The sequence below is a fragment of the Chiloscyllium punctatum genome, chromosome 49, assembly GCF_047496795.1.
Source record: "Chiloscyllium punctatum isolate Juve2018m chromosome 49, sChiPun1.3, whole genome shotgun sequence".
NCBI lineage: Eukaryota > Metazoa > Chordata > Chondrichthyes > Orectolobiformes > Hemiscylliidae > Chiloscyllium > Chiloscyllium punctatum.
The window spans coordinates 21,676,496-21,695,790 of NC_092787.1; the positions used below are offsets into that span (position 1 = coordinate 21,676,496).

Sequence of the window (19,295 nt, forward strand, 5' to 3'; positions counted from 1 at the left end):
CCTTTGTCGCTGGACAACAGAGTGCATCTGGAAAAATTAACAACAGTGAATTTCACAACTAATCTTGGAGGGACTGGTTTGGGCGAAGTTCACAACGCAGAATCAGATAAGTTAATTGTTGTTTTAAGTCTCCAAGAGAAAGGCTGTATTAGTGAGTACAGTGGGTTCTTTCTTGATTATGTGTTTTTGGAGATAAGTCTCTTGATTAAACTTAAAATATAAACCATAGCTATTAATTTAATCTGATGCAGTGTTTTGTAGAGGAATAAGATGGTGTTATTTTATGGGTCTGTATATTGTGAAAGAGCAAAATGGCCTTTGCAGTGATATGTACTTCTTGTCAGATGTGGGAGTTTAAAGAGACTTTAATGGTTACTGCGGATTATATCTGCCATAAATGCTGTTGGATGCGAATCTTATCAGATCGAGTAGATCGGTTGGAGAAACAGACAGAAGCGATGAGGAATTTGCAACAGCAACAGTATGTGATGGATAGCAGTTATCGGAAGGGGGGGGAATGTCTCAGATACAGTCATATAGCAGGTTAACTGCAGGAAGGGTAAGAGAGATGGCAGCTAGGGCAGGAGTCTTTTGTGGATATACCCATTTCAAACAGGTGTGCTGTTTTGGAAAATGTAGGGGGTGATGAATTCTCAGGGGAACATTGCACGAACAGCCAAGTTTCTGGTATTGAGACTGGCTCTAATGCAATGATGGGTATGTCAGCTTCGAAGAGATCAATTGTATTAGGGGTTCTGTAGTCCGAGGTACAGACAGACATTTCTGTGGCCAGCAGAGAAAAAGCAGAATGGTGTGTTATTTCCCTGGTGCCAGGATCAAGGATGTCTCAGAGAGGGTGCAGAATGTTCTCACGGGGGAGAGGGACCAGCAGGAGGTCATCGTCCACATTGGAACCAACGATATAGGAAGGGTAAAGGTTGAGATTCTGAAGGGAGATTACAGAGAGTCAGGCAAAAATTTAAAAAGGAGGTCCCCAAGGGGAGTGATATCCAGATTACCCCCAGTGCTATGAGCTAGTGAGGGCAGGAATAGGAGGATAGAGCAGATGAATGCATGGCTGAGGAGCTGGTGCATGGGCGAAGGATTCACATTTTTGGATCATTGGAATCTTTTGGGTTAGAAGTGACCTGTACAAGAAGGACGGATTGCACCTAAATTGGAAGGGGACTAATATACTGGCAGGGAGATTTGCTAGAACTGCTTGGGAGGATTTAAACTAGTAAGGTGGGGGGGGACCCAGGGAGATAGTGAGGAAAGAGATCAATCTGAGACTGGTACAGTTGGGAACAGAGGCGAATCAAACAGTCAGGGCAGGCAGGGACAAGGTAGGTCTAATAAATTAAACTGCATTTATTTCAATGCAAGGGGCCCAACAGGGAAGGCAGATGAGCTCAGGGCATGGTTAGGAACATGGGACTGCAATCTCATAGCAATTACAGAAACATGGCTCAGGGATGGGCAGGACTAGCAGCTTAATGTTCCAGAATACAAATGCTACAGGAAGGATAGAAAGGGAGGCAAGAGAGGAGGGGGAGTGGCATTTTTGATAAGGGATAGCATTACAGCTGTGCTAAGGGAGGATATTGTTGGAAATACATCCAGGGAAGTTATTTGGGTGGAACTGAGAAATAAGAAAGGGATGATCACCTTATTGGGATTGTATTATAGATCCCCCAATAGCCAGAGGGAAATTGAGAAACAAACTTGTAAGGAGATCTCAACTATCTGTAAGAATAACAGGGTAGTTATGGTAGGGGATTTTAACATTCCAAACATCGACTGGGATTGCCATAGTGTTAAAGGTTTAGATGGAGAGGAATTTGTTAAGTGTGTACAAGACAATTTTCTGATTCAGTATGTGGATGTACCTACTAGAGAAGGTGCAAAACTTGACCTACTTTTGGGAAATAAGGCAGAGCAGGTGACTGAGGTGTCAGTCGGGGAGCACTTTGGGGCCAGCGACTATAAATCTATTCGTTTTAAAATCGTGATGGAAAAAGATAGACCAGATCTAAAAGGTGAAGTTCTAAATTGGAAAAGGACAATTTTGACGGTATTAGGCAAGAACTTTTGAAAGCTGATTGGAGGCAGATGTTCGCAGGTAAAGGGATGGCTGGAAAATGGGAAGCCTTCAGAAATGAGATAAAAAGAATCCAGAGAAATTAAATGCCTGTCAGGGTGAAAGGGAAGGCTGGTAGGTATAGGGAATGCTGGTTGACTAAAGAAATTGAGTGTTTGGTTAAGAAAAAGAAGAAAGCATATGTCAGGTATAGACAGGATAGATCGAGTGAATCCTTAGAAGAGTATAAAGGAAGTAGGAATATATTTAAGAGGAAAATCAGGAAGGCAAAAAGGGGACATGAGATAGCTTTGGCAAATAGAATAGAGGAGAATCCAAAGGGTTTTTACAAATATATTAAGGACAAAAGGGTAACTAGGGAGAGAATAGGTTCCCTCAAAGATCAACAAGGCGGCCTTTGTGTGGAGCCGCAGGAGATGGGGGAGATACAATATGAATATTTTGCATCAGTATTTACTGTGGAAAAGGATATAGACTGTAGGGAAATAGATGGTGTCATCTTGCAAAATGTCCAGATTACAGAGGAGGAAGTGCTGGATGTCTTGAAACGTTTAAAAGTGGATAAATCCCCAGGACCTGATCAGGTGTGCCCGAGAACCCTGTGGGAAGCTAGAGAAGTGATTGCTGGGCCTCTTGCTGCGATATTTGTATCATCGATAGTCACAGGTGAGATGCCGGAAGACTGGAGGTTGGCAAACGTGGTACCACTGTTTAAGAAGGGTGGTAAGGACAAGCCAGGGAACTAGAGACCAGTAAGCCTGACCTCAGTGGTGGGCAAGTTGTTGGAGGGAATCCTGAGGGACAGGATGTACATGTATTTGGAAAGGCAAGGACTGATTAGGGATAGTCAACATGGCTTTGTGCGTGGGAAATCATGTCTCACAAACTTGATTGAGCTTTTTGAAGAAGAAACAAAGAGGATTGATGAGGGCAGAGCAGTAGATGTGATCTATATGGATTTCAGTAAGGCATTCGACAAGGTTCCCCATGGGAGACTGATTAGCAAGGTTAGATCTCATGGAATACAGGGAGAACTAGCCATTTGGATACAGAACTGGCTCAAAGGTAGAAGACAGAAGGTGGTGGTGGAGGGTTGTTTTTCAGATAGGAGGCCTGTGACCAGTGGAGTACCACAAGGATCGGTGCTGGGTCCTCTACTTTTTGTCATTTACATAAATGATTTGGATGCGAGCATAAGAGGTATAGTTAGTAAGTTTGCAGATGACACCAAAATTGGAGGTGTAGTGAACAGCGAAGAGGGTTACCTCAGATTACAACAGGATCTGGACCAGATGGGCCAATGGGCTGAGAAGTGGCAGATGGAGTTTAATTCAGATAAATGCAAGGTGCTGCATTTTGGGAAAGCAAATCTTAGCAGGACTTATACACTTAATGGTAAAGTCCTTGGGAGTGTTGCTGAACAAAGAGACCTTGGAGTGCAGGTTCATAGCTCCTTGAACGTGGAGTCGTAGGTAGATAGGATAGTGAAGAAGGCGTTTGGTATGCTTTCCTTTATTGGTCAGAGTATTGAGTACAGGGGTTGGGAGGTCACGTTGTGGCTGTACAGGACATTGGTTAGGCCACTGTTGGAATATTGCTTGCATTTCTGGTCTCCTTCCTATTGGAAAGATGTTGTGAAACTTGAAAGGGTTCAGAAAAGACTTACAAGGATGTTGCCAGGGTTGGAGGATTTGAGCTATAGGGAGAGGCTGAACAGGCTGGGGCTGTTTTCCCTGGAGCGTCGGAGGCTGAGGGGTGATCTTATAGAGATTTACAAAATTGAGGGGCATGGATAGGATAAATAGACAAAGTCTTTTCCCAGGGTCGGGGAGTCCAGAACTAGAGGGCATAGGTTTAAGGTGAGAGGGGAAAGATATAAAAGAGACCTAAGGCCAACTTTTTCACGCAGAGGGTGGTACGTGTATGGAATGAGCTGCCAGAGGATGTGGTGGAGGCTGGTACAATTGCAACATTTAAGAGGCATTTGGATGGGTATATGAATAGGAAGGGTTTGGAGGGAAATGGGCCGGATGCTGGCAGGTGGGACTAGATTGTGTTGAGATATCTGGTCAGCATGGACAGGTTGGACCGAAGGATCTGTTTCCATGCTGTACATCTCTATGCCTATGACTCTTCATCAGACTCTTCATCAGAGCCCTCCAGGTCTACTGCTCCTGTTCCTTCTCTCTTCACGATGGTTTTGCTCTCCTTATCTGAGGAAATATGGTCTGGCTGTGGAGAGGGCATAAAAAAGCTTTATCAGACTGATTCCTGGGATGATCATATTTATGTATGAAGATGGGCTAGATTGCTTAGAACTGTTTTCATTGGAATACAGAAAATTGAGGGGAATCTCAGAGAAATCTGTAAAATTTAACAGGAATGGGCAGGGTAAATGTAGGAAAGATGTTCCCGATAACTGGGAAGTCCAGAACCAGGCGTCATAGTTTAAGGATACAGGGTAGGTCATGTTGGACTGAGATGAGGAGAAATTTCTTCACCCAGAGAGTGGTCAGTCTGTGGAATTCCCTGCCACATGAATGATTTCTAGATGGAAACAGCTATTTGTCTTTAGGCTAAAGGGGTCAAAGGGTATGGAGAGAAAGCGGGAAGAAGATGCTGAGTTGAATGATCAACCATGATCATATTGAATGGGGGAGCAAGCTTGACAGGCCAAATGGCCTACTCCTGTTCCTATTTTCTATGTTTGTACTTCATTCACCCTGTGTCTCAGAAATAACTTGTATGTGGAATTGTGAACGTTCAACTCCTCCAATGAGTTATTTAATTGCCCTAAGCTGTTTGTGATTGGCTGCAGCTGCAGAGCTTAGATCTGATCCATTTTCGTATGCACTCATTCAGCTCTGTCTATTAGTCACTGTTTATTTTGTTTGACATGTATGTAGTCCTGTTTTGTAGCTTCAGCAGGTTTTCACCTCAGTTTGAGGTGTGACTGGTTAGTAACGGTATGGCAGGGATATGCCAGTCCATGTGGTGACAGATTGTGATTGAATACTATTCTGCTACTGGCCCACAGCATGTCATGAATGCCCAGTCTTGTGTTGCTAGATCTGTTTGAAATCTGTCCTATTCAGAACGGTGATTGTGCTACACAACGTGATGGTACGTATCCTTAATGTGAGGTTGAGAATTTGTCTCCACAAAAATATCTAACAGGTATATTTGTTGAGGAAAAGGTCATATGTGTTTTTTCTTCTTGATGGTTCTCTCATGACCTGTTGCAAACCCATCTAACAGCAAGAGCCTTTAGCACTTGGTCACTTCAATTGGCAGTGATGGTTTATTGAGGTCTCCCATTCGATGCCCTTGCCACCCTCCATGCGTTCTCCAAGTGGTGTTGAACGTGGAGGGATCTTGAATCAGCAGTCAAGGATGGGATAGTAGATAGTAACCATCAGGAGGCTTCCTTGCCCATGTTTGACAGGAGATTTCATGGGATGCAGAATCAGTCTTGAGGACTCACAGGACAACTCTTTCCCAAAAGGATACCTCTGTGTCACCACTGGTAGTGGGTCTGTTCTATCAGTGAAGTAGGATGGTCCCCAATAGGACATCACTGAACCAGATGGGATCTTACAACAATCACCACATCTTTAATGGTCATTTTTAAATTCCAGTTTTTTAAATTAATTGAACTTTCACTATCTGTAATAGTGGGATTTGGACCTGTTTTTACAAAGCATCATCCTGGTGTTCTAGATTACTAGTCCAATGACAATAACACTGCACCTATGCTATATCCTCCCCGCTTCATTTAAACACCTTGTAAATATTAATCGTCAGACACCTGTAGCATCGAATTAAATTGTTAATTTCTTTGCTCATTCATGTGTTCACCCTCTCCTTTTTCTGGCAATGCATGGGTTTCTTATTCCCTTATTATTGTGTAATGTATACATTCTGGAGACTGTGTTTATTTTTCATGTGTATATCCATGTAGTTTTAAAAGCATATAATTTCCCCTTGCCTGTCCTATTCTTCTGCAGTATTTCTCTGTTAATTGCTTTTCAGCTCATTCCTCACTTCGGGGTTAGCCTTGTTTAACTGATTACGTTTCCACCCAGCACTTTACAAAGTGCTTTTTGTTAGTCTTAAATCATTTTTTTGCAGATATTCTCTTCAGAGCTTCCAACACTTCAGGACCGTGAATGTAATCTCAGTCAAAGGCAAGAACTGGAGCCTGGAAATGGCTGTCAGTAATTTTATCATGTTTGTGGTTAAAGTGCTTGTATCAACTTCCTTTCCTAGCTCCTTTTTAAGGGAGCTGTTAATTGATTAAAACTTTAAATTGATTACAACTTCTGTAAACAAGAAAAGAGCTTGACTAGATTGTATTCATGCAATAATCTCTAAACTACGGTACAAATAGGATGCACTCTGCATAGCTTGCAGACCCTGAAGTGCCAAAACCAAAGAAACATCTGTACCACATTTATTGAGTACAATTCTAACCCCCCCCCCCCCCCCCCACCCGGCTAATATGTCTCCTAGTTTCCTGCTCCTTGCTATACTGCGGAGTGTCTACTAATACTCATTCCGGCCGCAATCTCAGCATGACCAATATCATTGACTATGCCATGTGGATTTCATGAAGAAGGTATCATTTGAGTGTTCAAGTAATAGACACACCGTATAAAATGTGGTTGCCAGAGACACATGACTGGGCTCACTGCTTTACTTGAGCCAGTCAGAAAATGCAGGCTAGCTAATATGTTTTTCCAACAGCAACTGCAAAGAGAACCACTCGGAATTTGATTAACTCCCCTTGGACAACACAATGGATTTTGACAGATGAGATCATCCAAGGCTTTTGAGTGAGCAGATAAGAGGCTGAAAGAAACCAGACCCCCTTGTGGAATTCCAGCGTAATTGGCTTTGCTTTGTGGAATAATGAATCATTAAACATTAAGAAAGCTATCATCTTAAGCCTGATCAAGATCATCAAACTTAAAATGGTGGCTGTTGCAACTTTTGACGAGTTATTGTTCCACAGGACTCTCTCCTCTGAAGATACTACCTCTAAGCCACTACCGCTACCACCTGATAAAGGAGCGACGCTCCGAAAACTAGTGTGCTTCCAATTAAACCTGTTGGACTATAACCTGGTGTTGTGATTTTTAACCTCTAAGCAACCTTCTTAGAGAATTCTAACCTTCAAATGGAGTTACACTGCTTTATACATACAGCTGTTAACCCTCGCTTTAAAATGAGAACTCTCCATGGAAGGCAGCGCCTTCAGAGAAGAGAGTGCTGAACTCCAGAAAGAGGTTCGTTTCAGAAATCAATCACAGTTCTGCTAAAAGAATCCAGACAATCTGCAAGTGTCACAACCAGAGAACTAATGTAGCACAAGTAGACTTGCTCTCTGTCTCAAAACCTGTTGTAATTACTGAGTTTTCCAAAAAAAGAGTGTGATGGAATACTCCCCACTTGCCTGGATGGGTACAGCTCTATTAACACTCAAGAAGTTGGTATCATTCGCAACAAAGTAACTCATTTGATTGGCACTCCATCTAATATATATAATTTTAATTTGATGTACCATTGATGCACATGTAAGAAGTGTGTACCACCTACAAGATACATTGGAACAACTTAGCAATGCACCTGCATTTCCTTGAACCTGATTTATTGCATCCGTTGCTTCCAATGTGGTCTCCTCCACACCAGAGAGACTGGGTGCAAACTCGGGGACTGGTTCAGGGAACATCTGTGGTTCGTACACTTCAATCAACCCCATCTTCCAGTTGTCAGTCCTTTCAACTCTTCCTCCCAAACCCCTGATGACAAGTCCATCCTGGGCCTCCTCCACCATCAAAATAAGGCCACACGCAAACTGGAGGAAGAACACCTCATCTTCCGCCTTAGGATCTTACAACCATATAAGACCATAAGACATAGGAGTGGAAGTAAGGCCATTCGGCCAATCGAGTCCACTCTGCCATTCAATCATGGCTGCTGGGCACTTCAACTCCACTTACCCGCATTCTCCCCATAGCCCTTAATTCCCCGAGACAACAAGAATCTATCAATCTCTGCCTTGAAGACATTTAGCGTCCCGGCCTCCACTGCACTCTGCGGCAATGAATTCCACAGGCCCACCACTCTCTGGCTGAAGAAATGTCTCCACATTTCTGTTCTGAAATGACCCCCTCTAATTCTAAGGCTGTGTCCACGGGTCCTAGTCTCCTCGCCTAACGGAAACAATTTCCTAGCATCCACCCTTTCCAAGCCATGTATTATCTTGTACGTCTCTATTAAGTCTCCCCTTAATCTTCTAAACTCCAATGAATACAATCCCAAGATCCTCAGCCGTTCCTCATATGTTAGACCTACCATCCCAGGGATCATCCGTGTGAATCTCCGCTGGACATGTTCCTGTGCCAGTATGTCCTTCCTGAGGTGTGGGGACCAAAACTGGACACAGTACTCCAAATGGGGCCTAACCAGAGCTTTATAAAGTCTCAGTAGCACAATGGTGTTTTTATATTCCAACCCTCTTGAGATAAGTGACAACATCGCATTCGCTTTCTTAATCACGGACTCAACCTGCATGTTGACCTTTAGAGAATCCTCGACTAGTACTCCCAGATCCCTTTGTACTTTGGCTTTATGAATTTTCTCACCGTTTAGAAAGTAGTCTGTGCTTTTATTCTTTTTGCCAAAGTGCAAGACCTCGCATTTGTTCATGTTGAATTCCATCGGCCATTTCCTGGACCACTCTCCCAAACTGTCTAGATCCTTCTGCAGCCTCCCCACTTCCTCAGTACTACCTGCCTGTCCACCTATCTTCGTATCATCGGCAAAGCTTCGCTAGAATGCTCCCAGTCCCTTCATCCAGATCATTAATATATAATGCGAACAGCTGTGGTCCCAACACTGAACCCTGCGGGACACTGCTCGTCACTGGCTGCCATTCTGAAAAAGAACCTTTTATCCCAACTCTCTGCCTTCTGTCAGACAGCCAATCCTCAATCCATTCCAGTAGCTCACCTCGAACACCATGGGCCCTCAACTTGCTCAGCAGCCTCCCGTGTGGCACCTTATCAAAGGCCTTTTGGAAGTCTAGATAGACCACATCCACTGGGTTTCCCTGGTCTAACCTGCTTGTCACCTCTTCAAAGAATACCAACAGGTTTGTCAGGCATGACCTCCCCCTACTAAATCCATGATGACTTGTTCTAATCAGACTCTGCTCTTCTAAGAATTTAGAAACCTCATCCTTAATGATGGATTCTAGAATTTTACCAACAACCGAGGTTAGGCTAATTGGCCTATAATTTTCCATCTTTTGTCTCGATCCTTTCTTGAACAATGGGGTTACAACCGCGATCTTCCAATCATCCGGGACTTTCCATGACTCCAGTGACTCTTGAAAGATCTCAACCAATGCCTCCGCTATTTCCTCAGCCACCTCTTTCAGAACTCTAGGACGTATCCCATCGGGGCCAGGAGATTTATCAATTTTAAGACTTTTTAGCTTTTCTAGCACTATATCTTTTATAATGAAAGCCATACTCAACTCAGCCTCCTGACTCCCTTTAATTGTTGGGATATTACTCCTGTCTTCCACTGTGAAAACTGACGCAAAGTACTTGTTAAGTTCTCCTGCTATTTCCTTATCTCCCATCACTAGGCTTCCAGCATCAGTTTGAAGTGGCCCAATGTCTACTTTTGTCTGTCGTTTGTTTCTTATGTATTGAAAGAAACTTTTACTATCGTTTCTAATATTACTGGCTAGCCTACCTTCATATTTGATCCTCTCCTTTCTTATTACTCTCTTTGTTATCCTCTGTTTGTTTTTGTAGCCTTCCCAATCTTCCGATTTCCCACTGCTCTTGGCCACTTTATAGGATCTCTCTTTTTCTTTAATACATTTCCTGACTTCCTTTGGCAGCCATGGCTGTCTAATCCCTCCCTGGATAATCTTTCTTTTCTTGGGGATGAACCTCTGTACAGTGTCCTCAATTATACCTACAAATTCCTGCCATTTTTGCTCTACTGTCTTCCCTGCAAGCCTCTGCTTCCAGTCTATTTTTGTCAGTTCCTCTCACATGCCCTCATAATTACCTTTATTTAACTGTAACACCATTACATCCGATTTTGCCTTCTCTCTTTCAAACTCCAGACTGAACTCTACCATATTATGATCGCTGCTTCCTAAGGGTTCCCTTACTTTAAGATCTTTTATAAAGTCTGGTTCATTGCAAAGCACTAGGTCCAGAATAGCCTGCTCCCTTGTGGGCTCCATGACAAGCTGTTCCAAAAAGCCATCCTGTAAGCATTCCATGAATTCCCTTTCTTTGGATCCACTGGCAACATTATTTACCCAGTCCACCTGCATATTGAAGTCTCCCATGATCACCGTGACCTTGCCTTTCTGACATGCCTTCTCTATTTCCCGGTACATGTTGCGTGCCTACTCCTGACCACTGTTAGGAGGTCTGTACACAACTCCAATTATGGTTTTTTTGCCTTTGTGGTTCCTCAATTCCACCCACACAGACTCCACATCATCTGACGCTATGTCATTCAGTGCCATAGATTTAATATTGTTCTTAACTAACAAGGCAACCCCACCCCCTCTGCCGACCTCCCTGTCTTTTCGATAAGTTGAAAATCCTTGGAGGTTTAACTGCCAGTCCTGACCCTCCTGTAACCAAGTCTCTGTGATGCCTACCACATCATAATCATTCACTATGATCTGTGCCATTAGTTCATCTGCTTTGTTATGAATGCTACGCGCATTCAGGTAAAGCGCCTTAATGCTAACTTTCTTATCAAAAGAGATATTGGAAGTCATATGATGTCCTAAGTTATCCTTGCTTTTTTCTGCATTCCCAGTCTGCCTCAATTTTAAATCCGCCTGGACACATGCTATCCTGCTGCTTGTCTTTCCATTTAACGCCATACTCCCTGTTGCTTTTACTTTCCCTTCCCCCCAACTCAGAAGTTTAAAGTCCTACTGACCACCCTATTTATCCTCTTCGCTAGAACATTGGTACCTGATCGGTTCAGGTGGAGACCGTCCCAACGGTACAGATCCCCCCTGTTCCAAAACTGATGCCAATGCCCCATGAAGTGGAATCCCTCTTTCCCACACCAATCCCTTAGCCACGTGTTTACTTGCCTAATTTTCTTGTCCCTGTGCCAATTGGCACGTGGCTCAGGCAGTAATCCGGAGATTACGACCCTTGAAGACCTGTGCTTCAATTTCCTGCCTAGTGCCTCGTAATCCCCAAACAGGTCCTCCACCCTAGTCTTGCTTATGTTGTTAGTACCAACGTGGACCACAACAACTGGATCCTCCCCCTCCCGCTGCAATATCCTTTCAAGCCGGTCGGAGATGTCCCGCACCCTGGCACCGGGCAGGCAACACACCATGTGAGACTCCCGATCCGGCTTGCAAAGGATACTATCTGTCCCCCTAATTATAGAATCCCCTATAACCACTACTTGTCTATTAACTCCCCCCTCTTGAATGGCCTTCTGCACAATGGTGCCTTGGTCAGTTGGCTCATCCTGTCCAGAGCCCTTTTCCTCATCCGTACAGGGAGCAAGAATCTCATACCTGTTGGACAAGGTCAAGGGCTGAGGCTCCTCCACTCCTGAACTCAGGTTCCCCCGACCTGCCTCACTTACAGTCACACTCTGATGAGCCTGATCACTAGCTGAATGTGAATTACTTAATCTCCCAGGTGTGACTGCCTCCTGAAACAAAGTGTCCAGGTAACTCTCCCCCTCCCGGATGTGCCACAGTGTTTGAAGCTCAGATTCCAGATCATCAACTCTGATCCGGAATTCTATGGTCTTGACATAGAATTCACCAGCTTCCAAATCTTCCCACCCTCCATCTCATCCCAGGTCCACCCTACCCCTTGTCCTGACCTAAACCTGTCCATCTTCCTTCCTATCTGTCCGCACCATCCTTCCCACTGACCAATCACAATTACCTCCTACCTATATCCACCTATCACCATCCCACCTAGCTTTCCCCCAGCCCCACCTCCCCCCCTCTATTTATTTCTCAGCCCCCTTCCCCCTCCCCAGTCCTGATCTGAAGTGGCGACTCCCCTGCTCCTCAGATACTGCTTGACCTGCTGTGCTTTTTGCAGCTCCATACTTTATCAGAGACAAAAAAAATGCAGATGCTGGAATTGAAAGTAGACAGACAGGAGGCTGGAAGAACACAGCAAGCCAGGCTGCATCAGGAGGTGGAGAAGTCAACATTTCGGGTGTAACCCTTCTTCAGAATATATTTCTCAACTCCATTCTTCTGCCTTCTCCCTGTAACCCTTGATCCCCTTCACAAGAATTAACCTGTCTATCTCAGTCTTAAATAAACTCAATGACTTGGCCTCCACAGCCATCTGCAGCAATGGGTTCCAAAGATTAACCACCGTCTGGCTGAAGAAATTCCTCCTCATACCTGTTCTAAAGAATCACCCCTTCATTCTGGCTGCTAGTCTCTCTTTCTAGTGGAAACATCTTCTCTATATCCAGTCTGTCCAGGCTTCTCAGCATTCTGCCAGTTAAATGCCACCAAGCATAGACTGAGAGTCCTTAAACACTTCTGATTTGCAAATTCCAGTCCAAGCCAAATATCATCCTAACTTGGAAATATATTGTCATTCCTGTGCTTCAGAATCTTGGAACTTCTTTTCATACAGTGCAGTGTGAAACCCCAAGGACTGGAGTGGTTCAAGAAGGCAGCTTGCCATTACATTCATGAAGGCAATTAGGGATGGGCAATAAATGTTGATCCAGATAGAGTCATCGAGTCATAGAGATGTACAGCATGGAAACAGACCCTTTGGTCTAACTCATCCATGATGGCCAGATATCCTAACCCAATCTAGTCCCACCTACCAGCACCTGGCCCATATCCCTCCAAACCCTTCCTATTCATATACCCATCCAGATGCCTTTTAAATGTTGCAATTGTAGTTGCCTCCACCACTTCCTCTGGCTGCTCATTCCATACCCGTACCACCCACTGCATGAAAAAGTTGGCCCTTAGGTCTCTTTTATATCATTCCCCTCTCACCCTGTAGTTCTGGACTTCCCCATCCCAGGGAAAAGATTTTGTCTGTTTATCCTATCCATGCCCCTCATGCCCAGAAGAAAGTCAAGATCTGGTTAGGCCTTGGAATGTACTAGGCTGCAGTGGGTACTGCAGATGCTGGAGGTTAGAGACAAGATTAGAGTGGTGCTGGAAAAGCACAGCAGGTCAGGCAGCATCCGAGAAGCAAGAAAGTCGATGTTTCGGGCAAAAGCCTTTCATAAGGAGAGACCTACCTGCTGTGCTTTTCCAGCACCACTCTAATCTTGACTTGGAATGTACTGCCAGAGAGAATAGCGGAGGCATATTCAATGGTGACTTTCAAAAAATTAGGAAAATTTACCAGGATGTTGCCGGGACTGATACAATTACAGCGTTTAAAAGACATTTGAATGGATGCATGGTTTGGAGGGGGTATGGGCCAAGAGTAGGTAGGTGGGACTAGTTTAGTTTGGGATTAAGGTCAGCATGGACTGGTTGGACCGAAGGGTCTATTTCCATCCTGTGTGACTCTATTACTATGACTGGAGAGGCTGGGACTTTTTCCCCTGGTGAGGGGTGACCGAGCAGAGATTTATAAAATCATGAGGGGCATACATTAGGTGATTAGCCAGTGTCTTTTGCCGAGGGAAGGAGAGTCCAAAACTAGGTTTAACACGAGAGGGGAAAGATTTAAAAGGGACCTGAAGGGAAACTTTTTCACACAGAGGGTCTGAACTGCTAGAGGAAGTAGTAGAGGATGGTACAATCACAACCCTTAGAAGACTTTTGGACAAGTACGTGGATAGGAAAGGTGTAGAGGGACATGGGACAAATGAAGGCAAAAGGGACTAATTCAGTTTGGGATACATTATCTGGTCAGCATGGACGAGTTGGGCTGAAGAGTCTATGTTGTATGGCTCTAAAAGGAAAGTGAATCATCATCTGTAAAGAGCTTAGGGCTGCAGGGAAATAATGGGAGTCAGGATTTACTGAGATGCGTTATTATAGCACGAAGGCAAAAGGCAGAATAGTCTCATTTTCTACTGTCACCAGTCTATTATTCTAAGATTATTTATCCAAGCCGACTTTCCACTCTTTTTGAAGTCTTCGTGTCTCTTCTTTGCAAAAAAAAAATGGTGAGATAAAACATAAAGCTACATGTGCGAGAGTTATCCTGGGAAAAGAATGTTTATTTTCAGGGAGTCCCGCTAGCCTGGAAACAATATTGGTGAAGCAACGCCGTGCTCAGGTCACGCTGCCCAGTGCGTGCACGCCCCAGATGAGCAGACGCGCGCTCACGGGGTCTGTGCCCGTGAGTCGGGGTGGACGGTGTGTGGCTGGGTCTGGGAAGGGGGATACAGTGTAACCCCGGCCCGAGGTAGCGGAGCAAGTGGATACATTGTAACCCGGCCCCAGGAGACTCCGCTAACCCACTGCTGGTAAGGAGCAATCCCCCGGGGGAGGGGGCACGGCACGGGGGAGGGGGTGGAGGGATCAGGGTATCGGGCAAGGGGGGAGGGAAATGGGGTCAGTACTTCAGATAGAGGGGGGCGGGAAGGGAACAGTGTTCCAGATCATGGGGGTGGGAAATGGGGTCAGGATTCCAGATATCGGGGGTAGGGGGTGGGATGTCGGGGGTTGCAATGTCAGGGTTCCGGATGGAGGTGATGGGAGGTGGGGGATAACAGGCTTCCAGGTGGGGGTGAGGGGAGTTCGGGGAAGTAGGTAATGTCAGGGCTCCGGATGGGGGGGGGGGGGTAATGTGAGGGTTCCAGATTGGGGGGGGGGGTGAGGGGGAGGGTAATGTCAGGGTTCCGGATTGGGGGGGGTGGGGGGTGAGGGGGAGGGTAATGTCAGGGTTCCGGATTGGGGGGTGGGGGTGGGGTGGGGTGGGGGGGTGAGGGGGAGGGTGATGTCAGGGTTCCGGATTGGGGGTGGGGTGGGGTGGGGGGTGAGGGGGAGGGTAATGTCAGGGTTCCGGATTGGGGGGGGGGTGGGGTGGGGGGTGAGGGGGAGGGTGATGTCAGGGTTCCGGATTGGGGGTGGGGTGGGGTGGGGTGGGGTGGGGTGGGGGGTGAGGGGGAGGGTGATGTCAGGGTTCCGGATTGGGGGTGGGGTGGGGTGGGGGGTGAGGGGGAGGGTGATGTCAGGGTTCCGGATTGGGGGTGGGGAGGGGTGGGGTGGGGTGGGGTGGGGTGGGGTGGGGTGGGGGGTGAGGGGGAGGGTGATGTCAGGGTTCCGGATTGGGGGTGGGGTGGGGTGGGGGGTGAGGGGGAGGGTGATGTCAGGGTTCCGGATTGGGGGTGGGGTGGGGGTTGAGGGGGAGGGTGATGTCAGGGTTCCGGATTGGTGGGGGGTGGGGGGTGAGGGGGAGGGTAATGTCAGGGTTCCGGATTGGGGGTGGGGAGGGGTGGGGTGGGGGGTGAGGGGGAGGGTGATGTCAGGGTTCCGGATTGGGGGTGGGGTGGGGTGGGGGGTGAGGGGGAGGGTGATGTCAGGGTTCCGGATTGGGGGTGGGGTGGGGGGTGAGGGGGAGGGTGATGTCAGGGTTCCGGATTGGGGTGGGGTGGGGGGTGAGGGGGAGGGTGATGTCAGGGTTCCGGATTGGGGGGGGGTGGGGGGTGAGGGGGAGGGTAATGTCAGGGTTCCGGATTGGGGGGGGGTGGGGGGTGAGGGGGAGGGTAATGTCAGGGTTCCGGATTGGGGGGGGTGGGGGGTGAGGGGGAGGGTAATGTCAGGGTTCCGGATTGGGGGGGGTGGGGGGTGAGGGGGAGGGTAATGTCAGGGTTCCGGATTGGGGGGGGGGTGGGGTGGGGGGTGAGGGGGAGGGTGATGTCAGGGTTCCGGATTGGGGGGGGTGGGGGGTGAGGGGGAGGGTAATGTCAGGGTTCCGGATTGGGGGGGGTGGGGGGTGAGGGGGAGGGTAATGTCAGGGTTCCGGATTGGGGGGGGTGGGGGGTGAGGGGGAGGGTAATGTCAGGGTTCCGGATTGGGGGGGGGGGGTGGGGTGGGGGAGAGGGTAATGTCAGGGTTCCGGATTGGGGGGGGGGGGGGTGGGGTGGGGGGTGGGGGGGAGGGTAATGTCAGGGTTCCGGATTGGGGGGGGGTGGGGGGTCGGGGAGAGGGTAATGTCAGGGTTCCGGATTGGGGGGGGGGAGGTGGGAGGGAGAGGGTAATGTCAGGGTTCCGGATTGGGGGGGGGGAGGTGGGAGGGGGAGGGTAATGTCAGGGTTCCGGATTGGGGGGGGGGTGGGGTGGGGGGTGAGGGGGAGGGTGATGTCAGGGTTCCGGATTGGGGGTGGGGAGGGGTGGGGTGGGGTGGGGGGTGAGGGGGAGGGTGATGTCAGGGTTCCGGATTGGGGGTGGGGTGGGGGGTGAGGGGGAGGGTGATGTCAGGGTTCCGGATTGGGGGTGGGGTGGGGGGTGAGGGGGAGGGTGATGTCAGGGTTCCGGATTGGGGGTGGGGTGGGGGGTGAGGGGGAGGGTGATGTCAGGGTTCCGGATTGGGGGTGGGGTGGGGGGTGAGGGGAGGGTGATGTCAGGGTTCCGGATTGGGGGTGGGGTGGGGGGTGAGGGGGAGGGTGATGTCAGGGTTCCGGATTGGGGGTGGGGTGGGGGGTGAGGGGGAGGGTGATGTCAGGGTTCCGGATTGGGGGTGGGGTGGGGGGTGAGGGGGAGGGTGATGTCAGGGTTCCGGATTGGGGGTGGGGTGGGGTGGGGTGGGGGGTGAGGGGGAGGGTGATGTCAGGGTTCCGGATTGGGGGTGGGGTGGGGTGGGGGGTGAGGGGGAGGGTGATGTCAGGATTCCGGATTGGGGGTGGGGTGGGGTGGGGTGGGGGGTGAGGGGGAGGGTGATGTCAGTGTACCGGATTTGGGGGTGGGGTGGGGTGGGGTGGGGTGGGGGGTGAGGGGGAGGGGGAGGGTGATGTCAGGGTTCCGGATTGGGGGTGGGGTGGGGTGGGGTGGGGGGTGAGGGGGAGGGTGATGTCAGGGTTCCGGATTGGGGGTGGGGTGGGGTGGGGTGGGGGGTGAGGGGGAGGGTGATGTCAGGGTTCCGGATTGGGGGTGGGGTTGGGGGTGAGGGGTGAGGGGGAGGGTGATGTCAGGGTTCCGGATTGGGGGTGGGGTGGGGGGTGATGGGGAGGGTGATGTCAGGGTTCCGGATTGGGGGTGGGGTTGGGGGGTGGTGGGGGGGGGGAGGGTGATGCCAGGGTGATGCCAGGGTTCCGGGTGTGGGGGTGAGGGGGAGGGTGATGCCAGGGTTCCGGGTGAGGTGGTGGGGTGGGGGGGGGGGGGAGGGTGATGCCAGGACTCCGGGTGTGGGGGTGCGGTGGGGGGGTGGGGGGTGAAGGGGAGGGTGATCTCCGGGTTCTGGGTTTTGGGGGGGGGGTGATGTCAGGGTTCCGGGTGAGGTGGTGGGGTGGGAGGGTGATGCCAGGACTCCGGGTGTGGGGGTGCGGTGGGGGGTTGGGGGGTGAAGGGGAGGGTGATCTCCGGGTTCTGGGTTTTGGGGGGGGGGTGATGGCCGGGTTCCGGATGTGGGGGGGGGTGGGTGATGTCAGGGTTCCGGATGTGGGGGGGGGTGGGCGATGTCAGGGTTCCGGATGTGGGGGGGGGGGGGGGTGGGCGATGTCAGGGTTCCGGAAGTTGGGGGGGGGCGTGGGGGGTGAGGGGGAGGGTGATGGCCGGGTTCCGGAAGTTGGGGGGGGGCGTGGGGGGTGAGGGGGAGGGTGATGCCAGGGTTCCGGATGTGGGGGTGGGATGGGGGGTGAGGGGGAGGGTGATGCCAGGGTTCCGGATGTGGGGGTGGGGTGGGGGGTGAGGGGGAGGGTGATGTCAGGGTTCCGGATTGGGGGTGGGGTGGGGTGGGGGGTGAGGGGGAGGGTGATGTCAGGGTTCCGGATTGGGGGTGGGGTGGGGGGTGAGGGGGAGGGTGATGTCAGGGTTCCGGATTGGGGGTGGGGTGGTGTGGTGTGGGGGGTGAGGGGGAGGGTGATGTCAGGGTTCCGGATTGGGGGTGGGGTGGGGTGGGGGGTGAGGGGGAGGGTGATGTCAGGGTTGTGGTGTGGGGGGTGAGGGGGAGGGTGATGTCAGGGTTCCGGATTGGGGGTGGGGTGGGGTGGGGGGTGAGGGGGAGGGTGATGTCAGGGTTCCGGATTGGGGGTGGGGTGGGGTGGGGGGTGAGGGGTGAGGGGGAGGGTGATGTCAGGGTTCCGGATTGGGGGTGGGGTGGGGGGTGAGGGGGAGGGTGATGTCAGGGTTCCGGATTTGGGGTGGGGTGGGGGGGTGGGGGGGGGGGGAGGGTGATGCCAGGGTGATGCCAGGGTTCCGGGTGTGGGGGTGAGGGGGAGGGTGATGCCAGGACTCCGGGTGTGGGGGTGCGGTGGGGGGGTGGGGGGTGAAGGGGAGGGTGATCTCTGGGTTCTGGGTTTTGGGGGGGGGGGGGTGATGTCAGGGTTCCGGATGTGGGGGTGGGGTGGGGTGGGGGGTGAGGGGGAGGGTGATGCCAGGGTTCCGGATGTGGGGGTGAGTTGGGGGGTGAGGGGGAGGGTGATGTCAGGGTTCCGGATGTGGCGGGGGTGTGGGTGATGTCAGGGTTCCGGATGTGGCGGGGGTGTGGGTGATGTCAGGGTTCCGGATGTGGGGGGGGGATGTCAGGGTTCCGGATGTGGGGGGGGGGGGGATGTCAGGGTTCCGGATGTTGGGGGGTGGGGGGGGGGGATGTCAGGGTTCCGGATGTTGGTGGGGGGGGGGGTGATGTCAGGGTTCCGGATGTTGGGGGGGGGGGATGATGTCAGGGTTCCGGATGTTGGTGGGGGGGGGGGGGTGATGTCAGGGTTCCGGATGTTGGGGGGGGGGGATGATGTCAGGGTTCCGGATGTGGGGGGGGGGGGCGGGTGATGTCAGGATTCCGGATGTGGGGGGGGGATGTCAGGGTTCCGGATGTGGGGGGGTTGGTGGGTGATGTCAGGGTTCCGGATGTGGGGGGGGGGGATGTCAGGGTTCCGGATGTGGGGGGGGGGGGGGGATGTCAGGGTTCCGGATGTGGGGGGGGGGGGATGTCAGGGTTCCGGATGTTGGGGGGCGGGGGGGGGGGGGATGTCAGGGTTCCGGATGTTGGGGGGGGGG

At 50.5% G+C, this 19,295-nt stretch overlaps 1 long non-coding RNA gene across 1 annotated transcript in view; it reads left to right on the forward strand.

Annotated features, from left to right (window-relative positions):
* The first annotated feature begins 14,464 nt into the window (after positions 1–14,464).
* LOC140469363 (uncharacterized) overlaps positions 14,465–19,295 on the forward strand; it is a 33,842-nt gene continuing 29,011 nt past the window's right edge. The window contains exon 1 of the long non-coding RNA XR_011956078.1: positions 14,465–14,605. This is a non-coding gene — a long non-coding RNA (uncharacterized lncRNA). The remainder of the gene's footprint in view (positions 14,606–19,295) is intronic.